Consider the following 20,612-nt stretch of genomic DNA (forward strand, 5'->3'; position numbering starts at 1 on the left):
TCAGCCTCTTCCTATGTCAAGTTGTTTGCCTGTTATCTCAGGATGTAGACCAAGAAGATATGAAACATGGATCAACACACTGTAAACAACAGTAACTAGGTTCTCGGACAATGCGGCCATGGGTTTTCCTGGTACCACTCATTCCTAGTTAGAACGGTACATGTGATGTGTATGTGTCTTCTGTTTGGTTGTCGGCTTCTCATATATCTTTGCTCGATTAATCAAGGGCTCAGCCCAAAGGTGTCATCACTGGAAAAACTAGCGCGCTATAACGTTGCTAATAGCGTGTAGAGAATTGCTACGCTAAATTAAATTGTGTACAATGTCTCGCTAATAGCACGTTATAGCGCGCTATAGCACGCTAATAGCATATTTCAGGGGCCGCGCTATTTTTTTCATTGGATGTCATAAGTGTGTGTATATATTAGGTGTCCACAAGGCTAACATGTTTTTTTTCCGAAAAGGACAAGGCTAACATGTACCGTAATGTATTTGTGTGTACCGTATAAACAATGTCCTTTGCACATATTAGGGGATACAATTACAATTCCTGGAGGAAAAAAAGATGATGACGATGCGTGCGGTGCCTGTGGCGACCGCCGCGAAGATGGCGGCCTCCGCCGGCCCTGGGCGTAGGCACGTCGGCGGCCGGTTTTGGGCGCTTGCGGATTCAGAGGATGAAGATGATGACGACGGGATCTAGGTCGGAGATTCGCCGGAGTTGTATTCGCCAACGACTTCCGACATAATCTGTGAAGCTTTCAATCCCGGTTATTCAGAGGAGGAAGTTGCCATGGTTGTGGACGACGTCGTGCCTTGCAACGATCCGGCGCGGGAGGGACTTAACCCTGAGGATAAGGTGGAGATCATTCGACGGATTGTTCACCGGAGGACGGCGGCTTCCGCGCTCCGGCCATGGAAAGGACCAATTCCCAAGGTATGCCTCCAGCCCATTACTTTGTCGGATTTCTTCCTGCCGGATTCATGGACGCGGGTGACTAGAAAGAAGAGACGGAATGGTCGGCCGGTGGTGGCGCAGCCGGCGTCGGCAACCTCCGCGGCGGCTCAGATACGAGCGGCCAGGGAGCAGCGTTTGAATCTGCTGCTGGGCTTTCCTGGGCCGGCGGGTGAGCGGGCCTGCGTTGGCATGTCTGGGTATGTGGCCCAGCATGCCAGCTGCGAGGCAGGGCGGGCCGGATTGAACGATCCTGGGCATGAGGCCCAGGTAACATCGTTAGTCGCTACGGAGGACGTAGCCGCATCTGTCTCGCCGCCTCGTTCTCCTCCTGATCGATCTCCACCTGCGCCTGCGCCTAGGGTTCGTCGAGCTCGTGCGGTTCCCAGGCTTCGTACGTGTGGGACTGGCCGTGCTGCATGTATACCGCCTCTCGCTGCCATGGCTGGGTGGGCGGCGGGGGGGGGGGGGTCCAACTGGACCGAAGCCGCCGGCCGGGGCCGTGCTGGTCGGCCGTGGTGGTGCTGCGGCTACTGGACAGGAGCAACTAGGCGCGGCTGGGAATGCGCCGGCCGGTGCGGGTCGCGGTGGCGGTGCGCCAGGTCTCAGAACTCCGGCGGCAGGGGCCGGCCGTGGCACCGTATAGGCAGCCGGTGGTGGCCGGTGCGGCGCCCATTGCCGCGGGGCGTGGTGGACTGAGGCCGCCTATGCATGTTCCGGCGGCAGTGACTACCGCGGGTCGGGGTGGAACGGTGCCTGTCCCGGCGCCTGGTCATCAGCCTCGGGCTGTGCTGCCGCCGCACCACGTCGCGAGGCCGGTGCAGAAGCGGCCTGGACCGGTTCAGACACATGCACTGCCACCTCGGACCGCTAATGGAGGGGCGGGAGTGCCGCATGACACAGCTAACAATGGAACTAGCGGACCGCCCCGGGGTCAATGGGGAGATGGTGGTTACAATGCTTATGGTGATGGCCAACACCGTGGTTCCTCGTCGACGGGTGGTGGCCGCGGATATGCTTGGCAGAGTGATGGTAATGCCGAGAGGCCTTTTCTCAGTCCTCCGGGTGGTTTTGTTGACGGGGCGCCTGGCCCTGACTATCGGCAGCGGGGCGGATACCGTGGTCATCGTGGTGGTCGAGGTGGTCGGTTCCGTCATCGGCAGCCTCCTCCACCTGTGGCCGTCGAGCAGACGGTCGTCGCCGGAGTTGCGGAGTCGCCGGTTTTGTCCGGTCAGGCCATGGATGTGGTGACGGCGCTCGCCAACGCTGAGATACCTAGGACTGAGACTACGGAGTCCGCTTCAGTGACGGTGGCAGACATGGCTGATTTGGATAGGGCGTCCAAGTGGGCGCGCAAGAAGGAGAAGATGTTGTGCTATTGTTGTGGAGAAAAGGGTCATTTTATTGCCGAATGCGTGGCTGAGCTATGTGATTCTTGTGGCAAGCCGGCTCATGATACGGGGGAATGCCCGATTTTGTGTGATCAGATGTTGTCCCTTAGTATGTATGGAGTGTACTGTGCTGAGCTCACGTTCTTTGAGTCTCCTAGCGCGAGGGAGATTCCCGAGGAGACCCAGAGTTTGATCATTGGGGTTGTGAAAGTAACCAAAGGAGAGGTCTCTGAGTCCCAAATTGTGCAGAGGCTGAAGGAGTTAGCTCCAGGTGACTTCCAGTGGGAGCTCGTTAGTCTCGAGGCCAACATGTTTAGGGTTGAGTTCCCTTCGGTTGAGGATTTGCAGAGACTTTTGAGTTTTGGGCTGTGCAGAGTTCCTGGCACAAAATGTATCCTCGAGTTTCACGAGTAGAAGAAGGTCGAACCTCAGGGTAAGCCTCTTACTCAGGTTTGGCTACGTTTTTCCGGGGCTCCCTCGAAGCCCATGCAGGATGCTAGGGTCGTGGCTAGCTTGGGCATTATGGTGGGGAAAACCAAGAGAGTTGTCGGGGATATACCCCGCGGTATGACCCGGCCGGAATTATGACCCTGCCGGACTTGGCGACTCACCAGAGACCTGGTTGTACCTTGGCGACTCACTGGCAACCCGCCCGGACCTGGCAATTTACAGGCAAACCCGCTTGAGCATTGTGACTCACTGGATGTTGGAGAACGTTGCAGAAAACAAAAATTTTCCTACGGTTTCACCAAGATCCATCTAGGAGTTCATCCAGCAACGAGTGATTAGATGCATCTACGTACCTTGTAGATCGCGAGCGGAAGCGTTCAAAGAACGGGGATGATGTAGTCGAACACGACGTGATTCAAATCACCGATGATCTTAGCACCGAACGGACGGTGCCTCCGCGTTCAACACACGTACAGAACGGATGACGTCTCCTCCTTTTTTGATCCAGCAAGGGGGGAAGAGAGGTTGATGAAGATCCAGCAACACGACGGCGTGGTGGTGGATGCAGGGCGTCACAGTAGCAGGGCTTCGCCTATACTACGAGAGAGAGACGTAACGGGGAGAGAGGAAGCACCAAAGGCTCAGGTATGAAATCCCTCCTCTCCCCCACTATATATAGGAGGGCCAAGGGGGGGTGGTGCGCAGCCTAGGAGATCCAATCTCCTAGGTGTGGCGGCCAGGGGAGGGTTTCCCTCCCCCCCAAGGCACCTCGGGGTGCCTTCCACCACTTGGACTCCTCCGTGGTGGAAACCCTAGGCGCATGGGCCTAGTAGGGCTGGTGCCCTTGGCCCATGAAGGCCAAGGCGCACCCCCTACAGCCCATGTGGCCCCCCGGGACAGGTGGCCCCACCCGGTGGGCCCCCGGGACCCCTCCGGTGGTCCCGGTACAATACCGATAACCCCGAAACTTGTCCCGATGGCCGAAACAGCACTTCCTATATATAATTCTTTACCTCCGGACCATTCCGGAACTCCTCGTGACGTCCGGGATCTCATCCGGGACTCCGAACAACATTCGGATTACTGCATATACATATCTTCATAACCCTAGCGTCACCGAACCTTAAGTGTGTAGACCCTACGGGTTCGGGAGACATGCAGACATGACCGAGACGACTCTCCGGTCAATAACCAACAGCGAGATCTGGATACCCATGTTGGCTCCCACATGCTCCTCGATGATCTCATCGGATGAACCACGATGTCGAGGATTCAAGCAACCCCGTATTCAATTCCCTTTGTCAATCGGCATGTTACTTGCCCGAGATTTGATCGTCGGTATCCCAATACCTTGTTCAATCTCGTTACCGGCAAGTCACTTTACTCGTACCGTAACGCATGATCCCGTGACCAGACACTTGGTCACTTTGAGCTCATTATGATGATGCATTACCGAGTGGGCCCAGTGATACCTCTCCGTTATATGGAGTGACAAATCCCAGTCTCGATCCGTGTCAACCCAACAGATACTTTCGGAGATACCTGTAATGCACCTTTATAGTCACCCAGTTACGTTGTGACGTTTGATACACCCAAAGCACTCCTACGGTATCCGGGAGTTACACGATCTCATGGTCAAAGGAAAAGATACTTGACATTGGAAAAGCTCTAGCAAACGAACTACACGATCTTTGTGCTATGCTTAGGATTGGGTCTTGTCCATCACATCATTCTCCTAATGATGTGACCCGTTATCAATGACATCCAATGTCCATAGCCAGGAAATCATGACTATCTGTTGATCAACGAGCTAGTCAACTAGAGGCTTACTAGGGACATATTATGGTCTATGTATTCACACGTGTATTACGATTTCCGGATAATACAGTTATAGCATGAATAAAGACAATTATCATGAACAAAGAAATATAATAATAATGCTTTTATTATTGCCTCTAGGGCATATTTCCAACAGTCTCCCACTTGCACTAGAGTCAATAATCTAGTTACATTGTGATGAATCGAACACCCATGGAATTCTGGTGTTGATCATGTTTTGCCCTAGGGAGAGGTTTAGTCAACGGATCTGCTATATTCAGGTCCGTATGTACTTTACAAATCTCTATGTCTCCATCTTGAACATTTTCACGAATGGAGTTGAAGCGACGCTTGATGTGCCTTGTCTTCTTGTGAAACCTGGGCTCCTTGGCAAGTGCAATAGCTCCAGTGTTGTCACAAAAGAGTTTGATTGGCCCCGACGCATTGGGTATGACTCCTAGGTCGGTGATGAACTCCTTCACCCATATAGCTTCATGTGCTGCCTCCGAGGCTGCCATGTACTCCACTTCACATGTAGATCCCGCCACGACGCTCTGTTTGCAGCTGCACCAGCTCACTGCTCCACCATTCAACATATACACGTATCCGGTTTGTGACTTAGAGTCATCCAGATCTGTGTCGAAGCTAGCGTCGACGTAACCCTTTACGACGAGCTCTTCGTCACCTCCATAAACGAGAAACATTTCCCTAGTCCTTTTCAGGTACTTCAGGATATTCTTGACCGCTGTCCAGTGTTCCTTGCCGGGATTACTTTGGTACCTTCCTACCAAACTTACGGCAAGGTTTACATCAGGTCTGGTACACAGCATGGCATACATAATAGAACCTATGGCTGAGGCATAGGGGATGACACTCATCTCTTCTATCTCTTCTGCCGTGGTCGGACATTGAGCTGAGCTCAATTTCATACCTTGCAAAACAGGCAAGAACTTTTTCTTGGACTGATCCATTTTGAACTTCTTCAAAATCTTATCAAGGTATGTGCTTTGTGAAAGACCTATGAGGCGTCTTGATCTATCTCTGTAGATCTTGATGCCTAATATATAAGCAGCTTCTCCAAGGTCCTTCATTGAAAAACTCTTATTCAAGTAGGCCTTGATGCTGTCCAAGAGTTCTATATTATTTCCCATCAAAAGTATGTCATCTACATATAATATGAAAAATGCTACAGAGCTCCCACTCACTTTCTTGTAAACGCAGGCTTCTCCATAAGTCTGTGTAAACCCAAACGCTTTGATCATCTCATCAAAGCGAATGTTCCAACTCCGAGATGCTTGCACCAGCCCATAAATCGAGCGTTGGAGCTTGCACACCTTGTTAGCATTCTTAGGATCGACAAAACCTTCCGGCTGCATCATATACAACTCTTCCTTAAGGAAACCATTAAGGAATGCCGTTTTGACGTCCATTTGCCATATTTCATAATCATAGAATGCGACAATCGCTAACATGATTCGGACGGACTTTAGCTTCGCTACCGGTGAGAAAGTCTCATCGTAGTCAACCCCTTGAACTTGTCGATAACCCTTAGCGACAAGCCTAGCTTTATAGATGGTCACATTACCATCCGCGTCTGTCTTCTTCTTAAAGATCCATTTATTTTCTATGGCTCACCGTTCAACGGGAAAGTCAGTCAAAGTCCATACTTCGTTTTCATACATGGATCCTATCTCGGATTTCATGGCTTCTAGCCATTTGTCGGAATCCGGGCCCGCCATCGCTTCTTCATAGTTCGAAGGTTCACTGTTGTCTAACAACATGATTTCCAAGACAGGGTTGCCGTACCACTCTGGTGCGGAACGTGTCCTTGTGGACCTTCGAATTTCAGTAGGAGCTTGATCAGAAGTATCTTGATCATCATCAATAACTTCCTCTCTAGTCGGTGCAGGCACCTCAGGAACATTTTCTTGAGTTGCGCCATTTACCGGTTCAAGAGGCAATACTTCATCAAGTTCTACTCTCCTCCCACTTACTTCTTTCGAGAGAAACTCTTTCTCTAGAAAGAATCCATTCCTGGCAACAAAGATCTTGCCTTCGGATCTGAGGTAGAAGGTATATCCATAAGTTTCTTTAGGGTATCCTATGAAGACGCATTTTTCCGACTTGGGTTCGAGCTTTTCAGGTTGAAGTTTCTTGACATAAGCATCGCATCCCCAAACTTTTAGAAACGACAGCTTAGGTTTCTTCCCAAACCATAATTCATACGGTGTCGTCTCAACGGATTTCGACGGAGCCCTATTTAAAGTGAATGCGGCAGTCTCTAAAGCATAGCCCCAAAAAGATAGCGGTAAATCGGCAAGAGACATCATAGATCGCACCATATCTAATAGAGTGCGATTACGATGTTCGGACACACCGTTACGCTGAGGTGTTCCAGGCGGCGTGAGTTGTGAAACTATTCCACATTTTCTTAAGTGTGTGCCAAATTCGTGACTCAAGTATTCTCCTCCACGATCTGATCGTAGAAACTTGATTTTCCTGTCACGTTGATTCTCAACTTCACTCTGAAATTCCTTGAACTTTTCAAAGGTTTCCGACTTGTGTTTCATTAAGTAGACATATCCATATCTACTCAAGTCATCAGTGAGGGTGAGAACATAACGATAGCCACCGCGAGCCTCAACACTTATTGGACCGCACACATCAGTATGTATGATTTCCAATAAGTTGGTTGCTCGCTCCATTGTTCCTGAGAACGGAGTCTTGGTCATTTTACCCATGAGGCATGGTTCGCACGTGTCAAATGATTCATAATCAAGAGACTCTAAAAGTCCATCTGCATGGAGCTTCTTCATGCGTTTGACACCTATGTGACCAAGGCGGCAGTGCCACAAGTATGTGGGACTATCATTATCAACTTTACATCTTTTGGTATTCACACTATGAATATGTGTAGTAATACGCTCGAGATTCATTAAGAATAAACCATTGACTATCGGAGCATGACCATAAAACATATCTCTCATATAAATAGAACAACCATTATTCTCGGATTTAAATGAGTAGCCATCTCGTATTAAACGAGATCCTGATACAATGTTCATGCTCAATATAGGCACTAAATAACAATTATTGAGGTTTATAACTAATCCCGTAGGTAAATGTAGAGGTAGCGTGCCGACGGCGATCACATCGACCTTGGAACCATTCCCGACGCGCATCGTCACTTCGTCCTTCTCCAGTTTCCGTTTATTCCGCAGCTCCTGTGGTGAGTTACAAATATGAGTAACGGCACCGGTATCAAATACCCAGGAGTTACTACGAGTACTGGTAAGGTACACATCAATCACATGTATATCAAATATACCTTTGGTGTTGCCGGCCCTCTTGTCCGCTAAGTATTTGGGGCAGTTCCGCTTCCAGTGACCCTTCCCTTTGCAATAAAAGCACTCTGTCTCAGGCTTGGGTCCATTCTTTGACTTCTTCCCGACAGCTTGCTTGCCGGGCGCAGCAACTTCCTTGCCATCCTTCTTGAAGTTCTTTTTACCCTTGCCCTTCTTGAACTTAGTGGTTTTATTCATCATCAACACTTGATGTTCCTTCTTGACTTCTACCTCTGCTGATTTCAGCATAGCAAATACTTCAGGAATGGTCTTTACCATCCCCTGCATATTGAAGTTCATCACAAAGATCTTGTAGCTTGGTGGAAGCGATTGGAGGATTCTGTCAATGACCGCGTCATTCGGGAGATTAACTCCCAGCTGAGTCAAGCGGTTATGTAACCCAGACATAGTGAGTATGTGCTCACTGACAGAACTATTTTCCTCCATCTTACAGCTGAAGAACTTATCGGAGACTTCATATCTCTCGATCCGGGCATGAGCTTGAAAAACCATTTTTAGCTCTTCGAACATCTCATATGCTCCATGTCCCTCAAAACGCTTTTGGAGCCCCGGTTCTAAGCTGTAAAGCATGCCGCACTGAACGAGGGAGTAGTCATCAGTACGTGTCTGCCAAGCGTTCATAGCGTCTTGGTTTTGTGGGACGGGTGGATCACCTAGCGGTGCTTGTAGGACATAATCTTTCTTGGCAGCTATGAGGATGATCCTCAGGTTCCGGACCCAGTCCGTATAGTTGCTGCCATCGTCTTTCAGCTTGGTTTTCTCTAGGAACGCGTTGAAATTGAATACAACGTTGGCCATTTGATCTACAGGACATATTGTAAAGACTTTAGACTAAGTTCATGATAATTAAGTTCATCTAATCAAATTATTAATGAACTCCCACTCAGATTAGACATCCCTCTAGTCATCCAAGTGTTACATGATCCAAGTCAACTAATCCGTGTCCGATTAACACGTGAGACGGACTAGTCATCGTCGGTGAACATCTCCATGTTGATCGTATCTGCCATACGACTCGTGTTCGACCTTTCGGTCTTTGTGTTCCGAGGCCATGTCTTCACATGCTTAGGCTCGTCAAGTTAACCCTAAGTGTTTTTGCATGTGTAAAACTTCTTACACCCGTTGTATGTGAACGAAAGGATCTATCACACCCGATTAACACGTGGTGCTTCGAAGCGACGAACTGTAGCAACAGTGCACAGTTAGGGGAGAACACTTCTTGAAATTGTTGTAAGGGATCATCTTATTTACTACCGTCGTTTTAAGTAAACAAGATGCAAAACATGATAAACATCACATGTAATCAAATAATAATAGTGACATGATATGGCCAATATCACATAGCTCCTTTGATCTCCATCTTGGGGCTCCATGATCATCCTTGTAGATCGTCATACTCATCGACATATAAGTCGTGATTCCTTGTACAAGAACATGATCAATCTCATACATCACATATATCATTCATCACATCCTTTTGGCCATATCACATCACATAGCATACCCTGCAAAAACAAGTTAGACGTCCTCTAATTGTTGTTTGCATGTTTTACGTGGCTGCTATGGGTTTCTAGCAAGAAAGTTTCTTACCTACGCAATGACCACAACGTGATATGCCAATTGCTATTTACCCTTCATAAGGACCCTTTTCATCGAATCCGATCCGACTAAAGTAGGAGAGACAGACACCCGCTAGCCACCTTATGCAACTAGTGCATGTCAGTCGGTGGAACCTGTCTCACGCAAGAGTACGTGTAAGGTCGGTCCGGGCCACTTCATCCCACGATGCCGCCGAATCAAGATAAGACTAGTAACGACAAGTATATTGAACAAAATCAACGCCCACAACTACTTTGTGTTCTACTCGTGCAAGAGAACTACGCATAGACCTAGCTCATGATGCCACTGTTGGAGAACGTTGCAGAAAACAAAAATTTTCCTACGGTTTCACCAAGATCCATCTAGGAGTTCATCCAGCAACGAGTGATTAGATGCATCTACGTACCTTGTAGATCGCGAGCGGAAGCGTTCAAAGAACGGGGATGATGTAGTCGAACACGACGTGATTCAAATCACCGATGATCTTAGCACCGAACGGACGGTGCCTCCGCGTTCAACACACGTACAGAACGGATGACGTCTCCTCCTTTCTTGATCCAGCAAGGGGGGAAGAGAGGTTGATGAAGATCCAGCAACACGACGGCGTGGTGGTGGATGCAGGGCGTCACAGTAGCAGGGCTTCGCCTATACTACGAGAGAGAGACGTAACGGGGAGAGAGGAAGCACCAAAGGCTGAGGTATGAAATCCCTCCTCTCCCCCACTATATATAGGAGGGCCAAGGGGGGGTGGTGCGCAGCCTAGGAGATCCAATCTCCTAGGTGCGGCGGCCAGGGGAGGGTTTCCCTCCCCCCCAAGGCACCTCGGGGTGCCTTCCACCACTTGGACTCCTCCGTGGTGGAAACCCTAGGCGCATGGGCCTAGTAGGGCTGGTGCCCTTGGCCCATGAAGGCCAAGGCGCACCCCCTACAGCCCATGTGGCCCCCCGGGACAGGTGGCCCCACCCGGTGGGCCCCCGGGACCCCTCCGGTGGTCCCGGTACAATACCGATAACCCCGAAACTTGTCCCGATGGCCGAAACAGCACTTCCTATATATAATTCTTTACCTCCGGACCATTCCGGAACTCCTCGTGACGTCCGGGATCTCATCCGGGACTCCGAACAACATTCGTTACTGCATATACATATCTTCACTAACCCTAGCGTCACCGAACCTTAAGTGTGTAGACCCTACGGGTTCGGGAGACAAGCAGACATGACCGAGACGATCTCCGGTCAATAACCAACAGCGGGATCTGGATACCCATGTTGGCTCCCACATGCTCCACGATGATCTCATCGGATGAACCACGATGTCGAGGATTAATCAACCCCGTATACAATTCCCTTTGTCAATCGGTATGTTACTTGCCCGAGACTCGATCGTCGGTATCCCAATACCTTGTTCAATCTCGTTACCGGCAAGTCACTTTACTCGTACCGTAATGCATGATCCCGTGACCAACCACTTGGTCACCTTGAGCTCATAATGATGATGCATTACCGAGTGGGCCCAGTGATACCTCTCCGTTATATGGAGTGACAAATCCCAGTCTCGATCCGTGTCAACCCAACAGACACTTTCGGAGATACCTGTAATGCACCTTTATAGTCACCCAGTTACGTTGTGACGTTTGATACACCCAAAGCACTCCTACGGTATCCGGGAGTTACACGATCTCATGGTCAAAGGAAAAGATACTTGACATTGGAAAAGCTCTAGCAAACGAACTACACGATCTTTGTGCTATGCTTAGGATTGGGGTCTTGTCCATCACATCATTCTCCTAATGATGTGATCCCGTTATCAATGACATCCAATGTCCATAGCCAGGAAATCATGACTATCTGTTGATCAACGAGCTAGTCAACTAGAGGCTTACTAGGGACATATTATGGTCTATGTATTCACACGTGTATTATGATTTCCGGATAATACAGTTATAGCATGAATAAAGACAATTATCATGAACAAAGAAATATAATAATAATGCTTTTATTATTGCCTCTAGGGCATATTTCCAACACTGGAGACCCGGCGGGCGGATCAGACGGACGACAAGGCCCAAGGCCCAGCAGGCCGGCTTATACTCTGGTGGTCCGGTTTAAGAGAAAGTATAAGAAATATTCCCTTATAAAGGAAGCAAGACTAGGACTCCACTTGTAATAGAGTAATCCTAATCCTACTAGGACTAGTCATGTAACCCGTCCGTTCAACTTATATAAGGAGGGGCAGGGCTCCCCAAAGAGGGACAAACAATAAACAAGAAACAACCTCTAGGGCTAGACACAAAGGGGGAAACAACATGTAGGGCTATTACCAGATGATATTTCCCGAGGCCCGAAGCTGTCTAAATCCTTGTCTTGTGCGTTGATCCGCCCTGCGTCTCTTGTCCCGCTCAACCCCTCTCAATCTACTACATAGATGCGTTGGCCTCGCGAGTAAGTCTTCACACTAAGGACATCTGCCATGACAATTCCACGACAATTGGCGTTCACCGTGAGGCCTGCGCACGGTAGTGATGAGTTCTTGAAGGGATCTCTCCTAGGGTTCGAGAAGCTCGCAATTTTGTTGGACGAGGAAAAGCCGACAAATTCATTGTTTTTTGATCTAAGGCATGATTAACTTTGCAGCCAATGTATATGAGGTTGAGATAAAAAATTAGGGTTTGCCGTTCTGATCCGCCTCGCCTATGATCCGCCGAGTCCCTCAAATTACTACTAGTGGGATACAGGCTCAGGTCCCGAAGTGGTTTAGTTCTGCCAGCCGACAGGAATACAAACAAAAGCAAGTTCAGTCCGCTGTAGCTGTGTTTCCACCGTGCGACCCCAAACGGACGTCCGTTTTGTCCGGATTCTGTCCGTTTGGGTAGGGATTTGGTGTCGTGTCCGGGCGTGTCCTGGAATGCGGTGGCCTTGCGCCCACCGCCCGGCCGCATCCCGGCCGCATCTTGTCCGTGTATTATTTTTTTGCAAGTCCTTAACTTTATTTCATCATTCATTTTTGGTACATGGAAAATGCATCATCACATTTTGACTAGTAAAGTAAGACCAAAGAAAATAAGAACAAAAAGAATACATTTTAGAAGATAGCCAACTTCCATAACTGCCCCCTTGTGTTAGGTTAGGGCCTTCTCGATGCACTCATTGCTGATCTGTGGAGGAGGCTTGATCTGGCATCCTCCTTTCTTCTTCAAGCCAGAAGTAGATGTTGCTTCCTCAGACCTAGTCTTGTGTCTAGCCTCTAATCTAGCAACAAGTGCACCTGTCTCATTTACAACCTCTATGCTAGCTAAAAGTGCACGAACTTGTACTAAATTTCGCTCTATCAATATATCGATGTACTCTTCTTCCCAATACCCAAACTTGCATCCATTCCGCACAACAAAATTTGAAGTTAGCACAACTAGTCAAATCTAGAGCACAAACCGAAGCTAAAAAAAGCGCATACCCCATCGTTTAAGCACTTGATGAACACCCATCCGGGATATTCCGGCGTTGTAGAGACGCGGCACATGACCATCCTTGGGCAGTGGTCGCACTTAATGAGTGACAATGATGCGCCGGCGAGCTTTTGGGCAAGCACCGAGCCCGGCCGGCCGCCATTCGTGTATCTGCCGGCGGCCCACCGACGGTGCAGATCCGAGCGGCTAGAGGAGGAGTCACTGCCTGCATGTGGCCTTGCGGCGAGGTGCCCGGCCAGTCCATGGCGTGGCCAGGCCTCCCACAACCGGCCGAGCTCAAGACCGACCGGATCCGCCCCAAAACCGGCCGGCGGGTGCGCAAACCAGATGGCCGTGGTTGGGTAGCTCGGCGGCGCCGAGGGGAAGGGGTTGGGCGAGCTCGCGTCCGAACTGCACGGCTGCAATGGCAGCGGCAGCGAGGGAAAGAGTGGGGAAGAGTGGAGGGGGTGCGGCCGGAGAGAGGGAGGGGGGCGGATAGAAAAAGGCCCGTCTTGTACCACCGACGAGCGGGCCAGAAGAGGACACGCGCAGACTTGGGCCGCAGATGGGTCAAAAGAGGACACAAAGCGGACAAAAGTCCGTTTGCTCCCGCGCGCTGGGCCGCTTTTTTTGTTCTTTTTACCTCAAACAGACGGGACCGGACATGATAGGGTCGCGCGGTGGAGTTGGCCTTGTGCTGCTGCTCTCGACATAGTGCAAGTCCTGAAGGGATTAAACTGCTATTAAAAAAAGGGCAGCGCAGATAGCAATTGCGGATCGGGTCCATGTAGAGAAGGAATTTGCTGGCATCAATTGAAAAGAATTAGAAAGACCAGAAACAAAAAGACTGTCCGATTGACAGTAGTACTACTACTTGATGGGCACGAAGATGAAGACTGCATTAATTAATACTAGCACTTTGGTGTTCAGCTAGAATGATTACTTCACACGTGAAGATCTTTACATTAGATGGGACCGGCTGCTTTTTGTTGGAACGGTCAATCATTATTCGTCAAAGCAAAAAGGGGAGGGGCAGGAAAACTAGCGCTGCACTGTAAAGGAAAAGGAAAGGAAGCAACAAGTTAATTTGGAAGGGTTATGGCCACACGAACTTGATCACTGATTGGATGGACAGCAGGTTTGCCTCTGATCAGAGTCACCGTCGTTGCCTGCCTCTGTTCCGCTCAGCCTCACAAGTTGCCGCTGTCATGACCTCGAGCTGCCGACCACCACGACCCGCCCGTGCTCCGCCGGATTTCACTTCTGCTTGCGTGGCCTTGAGCGGTCCTTTGTTCGGCCACGTTTAACCGCGGGACGCTGTCGTCGCCGCAGCTCTGCCACCTTGGCCAAGCCGCCGTGCTCCATCTCACTGGGGCCTCGTTCTGCCGCCTCTGCCGCAGCCTCGCGCCGAGCCGCCGCCTCTGTCAGCACGAGCTCGCGCCTTGACCCTTCCCGGGCCTTCCGCGCCCATGATTCGGCCGCCATGGCCACGGCCTCGCTCCGCCGAGAGTCGCCGCCGGGTCACCGCTGAGCGGCCTTACCTTCGCCTTATTGCCCTGCTTCTTCGCCTGCGCGTCAAGGCCGCCGTGGCCACAACCCGTCCTGCTCTTTCTTGCAAGACGGCGCTAGCTCGCTGTTGCCTTCTCGCTGGCCGGTCGTGCCTCTGCCGCAGTCACCTTCATATCTGAGCCGCCGTGGCAACACTGAACTGCGCCTGCTGCGCGTTGAGCCGGCCTGGCCTTCGGTTTGAGTCGCCAAGAGGGCGTCCGTTTCGCGGTCTCGCCCCTGCACCTTCAGGCCTTTTTCGCCTTGCTGGCCGCCATCTTCCATTGCGCTTTGAGCAAGTCACAACTGTCACCTCAAGTCACCTCGCCGTCCTGTGATCATCTGCTAGGCTCATTCAACTACGTGTGGCTGTGTATATGCAAGTCCAGAGTAAATTCCCAGCGGTGGCAGCAGGCAAAACCAAGGCGTTTTTGTATTGGTATTTTTCTATGTGAAGACAAATTTGTTCAATCAGACTAGAAGGAGTACTACTCCCTGGCGTAAAGACCAAGTCGTGCAAATTAATTTACACTTTTTAAATATCCGTTTGCTACAAGGAGAGGCAAACCTGCAAAGGCGTAAGTTCTCAGGCTAATTATTGGCCTAAAAGTTCATCTCACGTGAAGGACTAGGATGATTGACATCACGTGGTGGAGAAATCAACACTACTGACTCATCAGATATCAGACCAGACGGAGGGCTAGATCCGCAGGTTAGCACGTTCACGTTGCTGCTGGGCCTCTGTATCCCAGTTAAACTATGGACGCGCAAAGATCTTCTGTCATCCCAATGCATCGGGTGATATCCGTCTAATCTATTTTTATAAACATAAACATATTTATTTTTTTAAGAATAATTACGTTGCTTTGTGATATTTTTTCGCAGGACCATTATTCATTACAAAAGTGCCGCATAACGCACGTGCCAAAATCACTTTTGGACTAGCGTTTATTGAGCCGCTGAGGCCGCGTTGAGCCGCCTCTGCTGTGTTGAGCCGCCAAGAGTCGCCGGTCTGCCTGAACCGCCGAGATTATATTGAGCCACCTCTGACGCGGCTTATCGATCATCAGTCATTTACAAACTTTAGGTGATATCTATATGCACTTATCTTATTAAACACTTATTGTTTTTTGTCAAAGAACAATTACTCTGCCCAGTAACATTTTTACATAAGACATTTGTTTAAGCCATTATATCGCGGATGCACGTTCGGTTGTGCGCACAGCTTCATAGACATGTGTATTGTGGTCCATTTTGCATCAACACGTCGGCCGACTTGCTCGTTCGCGCCGCCTTACAACGCCACGGATGACTCGTCCGTCCGCTCTCGCGGCCGGTTCACGCGTCCGCGCCGGCTTACAACGAGGAGGACAACTTGCTCGTCCGCACCGGCTTACAACACTGCGGCCGACTCATCTGTCTGCTCCTGCGGCCGACTCGGCCGTGATTGATTTCGGCTTCACCATGCTGATCGTCAACTCCGCGGTGATAATTACTGACCTGATGCATTAGGTGAAATTCATCCAGTATATTTCATATTATATATTGCTTTGTTTAAAAGAGCAATTACTCTGGCTTGCAAGTTCTCCAGTGCAGGACAAGTTATATCACAGAGATGTTGAATGACGCATACCGATTTATATCACGATCAAATATGGAGAGTCTCAAGCCAACTCCTCGAGTAGTCTTAAGACTTGGGGGCTACAATGACATGATTCGGGAACTCCGGGTCATTGGAGGGAATGATAACCCGGTTCCGGAGGACACCGCCATATTGATGAAAATTTAAAAGCCGTCAGAAAATTGTCGGTTCAAAATAAAGATTCCGGTTTAAAATCCGGTTCAAGAGAAATCTCTCTCCTGCAAAGCTTGAAGCTCTCAAATCCGATTCAAACATTCGACTCAAGGTAAATTTGTCTCTTACAAAGCTTTTAAGCTCTCAAATCCGGTTCAAACATGGGTATCCTTCCTTACGGCTTATCTTATTACGGTCACTTGGGGGGCTTCCTGCTCATCGAGCATAGCTGTCGGTACCCTCTTGATCGGCGCGATGCAAAAATTTATATGGTCACTTGGGGGCTTCCTGTTCAAACATAGGTCGTATTCGAACCAAAGAGAACATAGCTGTCGGTACCCTCTTGATCGGCACACTGCCAAACTCACTAGGGGGCTTCTTGATCGTATTCGAATCATAGCTTAACTCCTTTTGGGTCCGACGTGGATCGTATTCGAATCAGCGTCGTTAAACAACTCTCAAGGTCATTTGGGGGCTTCCCGTTCAAACATAGGACGTATTCGAACCAAAGAGAACATAGATGTCAGTACCTTCTTGATCGGCAACGCCAAAGCCACAGGGGGCTACATGATCGTATTCGAATCCTAGCTTAACCCCTTTGGAACGGTTTACTGATCATATTCGAATCAGAAGCCTTGATTTTCTTTTTGTCTGGATTAAGTTTTTTGAACACAATCTTTTGGGTTTTGAGACTTTTTGCTCATATCTGAAGCATATATATATATGGTTTCTATTAAACCTGCCCTGGCTTTCGACGAACAAGTCGCCAGCATATGACAATATTAATACTTGGAAGGTTTGACTTTTAAGTTTTGGGTTATCACCCTTACTGCACAGGTATCATAAGCCGGCAGTATGATTCAATATCACAGGTATGATATTGTTTATGTATGATTGTGTTTAAACCAACCCTGACTATGGACTTTAAGCCGCCGGTATATTTTGAATTACGCCATTGGAATCATGCGTGTATCAAAAATTGGGTTATCACCCTTACTGTGCAGGTCACATAGACCGACATTACAAATTCAATATCACAGGATAAGACTACATTTGGGTGGTTACCCGCCCTGGCTTTTGACATTAAGTCGCCAGGGCATATGTTGTTTAAACTCTGTGCAGGATTTGCAGAACTGTGACTTATATAAATGCTTAAGTCCAAGCTCATCATTAAAATTGATGCTTCAGAATGAACATCCGTGCTGGATTTTCTCAAAGGCTATAAATAGCCGGGTTATAAAAATTCCGGCTTACAATGGAGGCGTATTAAATCGCCATCGGCCAAGAGTCGCCGGGTATCTAAAACTCCGGATTTACTTGTCAACAGATAAATAGCCAAACTTGGCTGGATTTTTATTATGATATTGAATGATTGAGGTTTTCAAACCGGGTTATTCAAATCCTTAATAGCCAACATGGCTGGATTTTTATTATGGTTATCAGTAACTAATATTATGATTGAGGTTTTCAAAGTCGCTTTAGCGCAATGGCTAATATTTTATCAATGGACATGATTTATTCTACAATGAAAGGAATAGTCCCGAGTCGCTGCAGGCTTACGACCCGACACTTGGGGGCTACATTATTCAAATTGAGATTACATCGAATATGCAAAGTCCCATGTCACCGCCAGCATGCACCATGGCGCTTGGGGGCTAATGCAAAGTCATTTTTTGCTCAACTTATTGAAGACCCGACTCATCACATTCTAAATGAGCTGGCCCTTGGGGGCCACCAATTGCTCCTGTCAACAATTCAAGGTACACAAGTTTTATTCCATTATATTGAAGGGTCCACTGCTCAGTTGGTAAAACACAAAGCTCTTAACCTTGTGGACGTGGGTTAAAGCCCCATGATGGGGGTTACATCATATGATGTTCTTTTCAAAAGAAGTATATATAAAGTCCTAGCTCAATATTATCTTACCGAGCCGGCCCTTGGGGGCTACACGTTGTTGTTCAAGTCTATATGATCATATTAATAAAGTCCCTGATCATTATTACATAATGACCCGGCCCTTGGGGGCTACACTGGTTGAAGTTTTTTGAGCATCAGGCAATTATAAGTCCCAGGTTGCTGCAAGCATGACAGCCCGGTACTTGGGGGCTACATAATATGGAGTATTCAGTTTTTACTAAGTGACTGGGATGAACAACATGGATTTCTTCTTAAGTGGCAGTATTTATATTGAAGCAAGTCTTAAACCATCACTTTGTTCTGCTCAAGACTTGGAGGCTACAGGTAATATGGTTATAAGGAAGAAAAATCTTCAAATTCTCAGTTTTGAATAAACCAGATTGACCCGACGTCATCAATAGTCATGAACCGGCGTTGGCAACAATCATAACCCGGCATTGGCAACAATCATAACCCGGAATTGTCAGTTTTATAACCGGCGATTTTGGAAGTCATAGCTCGGCAAATTCTACATCTTCAAACCGGCTGAATATCAGATGAGTATTTTAAGACCAATATTTCTTAAGCCAGCGCTTTGGAAGCCGACTCAAGTGGATTATTCTTCACAATATTTCTCTGTGAGAAACCAACGTCGGTGATTTGAGTATGAAGTTAGCTTATTGACCCGGATTTTATAGAAGGAGGAAATGACAAGGACTTAAGGATGATCAGGTGCCGGTTTACAAGAATTCTTAACCAGGAGCACAGTCTGTAAATTTTGTTCTTGTGTTTATTTTGCAGCATAAGTTTACCATGGATAAATCCAAGCTAAACTGGGGGCTAATGTCGGGGATATGCCCCGCGGTATGACCCGACCGGAATTATGACTCGGCCGGACTTGGCGACTCACTAGAGACCTGGCTGGAGCTTGGCAACTCACTGGCAACCCGCCCGGACCTGGCGATTTACAGGCAAACCCGCTTGAGCATTGTGACTCACTGGAGACCCAGCGGGCGGATCAGACGGACAACAAGGCCCAAGGCACAGCAGGCCGGCTTATACTCTGGTGGTTCGGTTTAAGAGAAAGTATAAGGAATATTCCCTTATAAAGGAAGCAAGACTAGGACTCCACTTGTAATAGAGTAATCCTAACCCTACTAGGACTAGTCATGTAACCCGCCCCTTCAACTTATATAAGGAGGGGCAAGGCTCCCCAAAGAGGGGCAAGCAACAAACAAGAAACAACCTCTAGGGCTAGACACAAAGGGGGAGCCGGCTTATGCGGCGACTCTCTCATGAGCATAATGAGATCTAGCCACAAACAGCATGTAGGGCTATTACCCGATGATGTTTCCCGGGGCCCGAAGCTGTCTAAATCCTTGTCTTGTGCTTTGATCCGCTCTGCATCTCTCGTCCCGCTCAACCCCTCTCAAGCTACTACATAGATGCGTTGGCCTCGCGACTAAGTCCTCACACTAAGGACATCTGCTGTGACAATTCCACGACAAGAGTGGATATGGCTTTTACCAGAGCTCACGGGGTAGCCCGACTGCTGGTGAGTGTTTTGGATATTGAGTTCGTGCCTGATGTGGTTAAGTGGACATATAGAGGCCAGATTTATAACCTCGTGATTGAGTTTGAGGATGAGGATCTGTTCGCTGAGGCTGCCAATGGGACTGATGTAGACATGCACAAGGGAGATGACAGCTCAGGAGCTAGGCATCGGTCGATGATGTTGGACGAGAGTTGTCCAACGGACCGGGGCCCGTTTCTTAGACGCCCGGGGATGGGACGGCACCACCCTCTTCGGTGCCTATGAACTCTCTGAGATTTGGATCTTTTGAGCCTGCTTCTGCACCCCCGAGACTTTGGAGTGACCGGATAGAGTCTAACGATGTTTTTGAGCACACGTTACCTACCTTGGATTTTGAGGATGCTGAGAGTCCCATTCTCGGGGGCTCGCCGACCTCGGTCAGGGGAGAGGAGGAGTCTAGGCAGGTGACCACTCCCTCTCCTGCTCAGTGCGTTGCCTCTCCTCAGGACGCGGTTTCGGTGGTGGAGGTCTTACCTTCGGGAGGGGGTCCGGGGCAGGTGGCCCCGGCACCCTCTTCTCCTCTCGCGTTGCCGGAGCTGCAGGTGGCGGCTCCGCCTTCTGGAGGGGGCTCGGGGCAGGTGGCCTCGACGCCCTCTTCCCCTGGGGCGCCTGGGGTGGCCGCTCCTCTTGTGGCGCCGGCGAGCCCCTCTTGCCAGAGGGCCGGGATGGGTGGGGAGTACGGGCAGGCGGCCCATGCATTCCCCTTCCCCGGTTTGTCTCCGACTCTTTGCCGTGGTGCGCGGCCGACGCCGGCGGTGCCGT

This window comes from Triticum urartu, chromosome 5, assembly GCF_003073215.2.
Source record: "Triticum urartu cultivar G1812 chromosome 5, Tu2.1, whole genome shotgun sequence".
NCBI classification, from domain to species: Eukaryota; Viridiplantae; Streptophyta; class Magnoliopsida; order Poales; family Poaceae; genus Triticum; species Triticum urartu.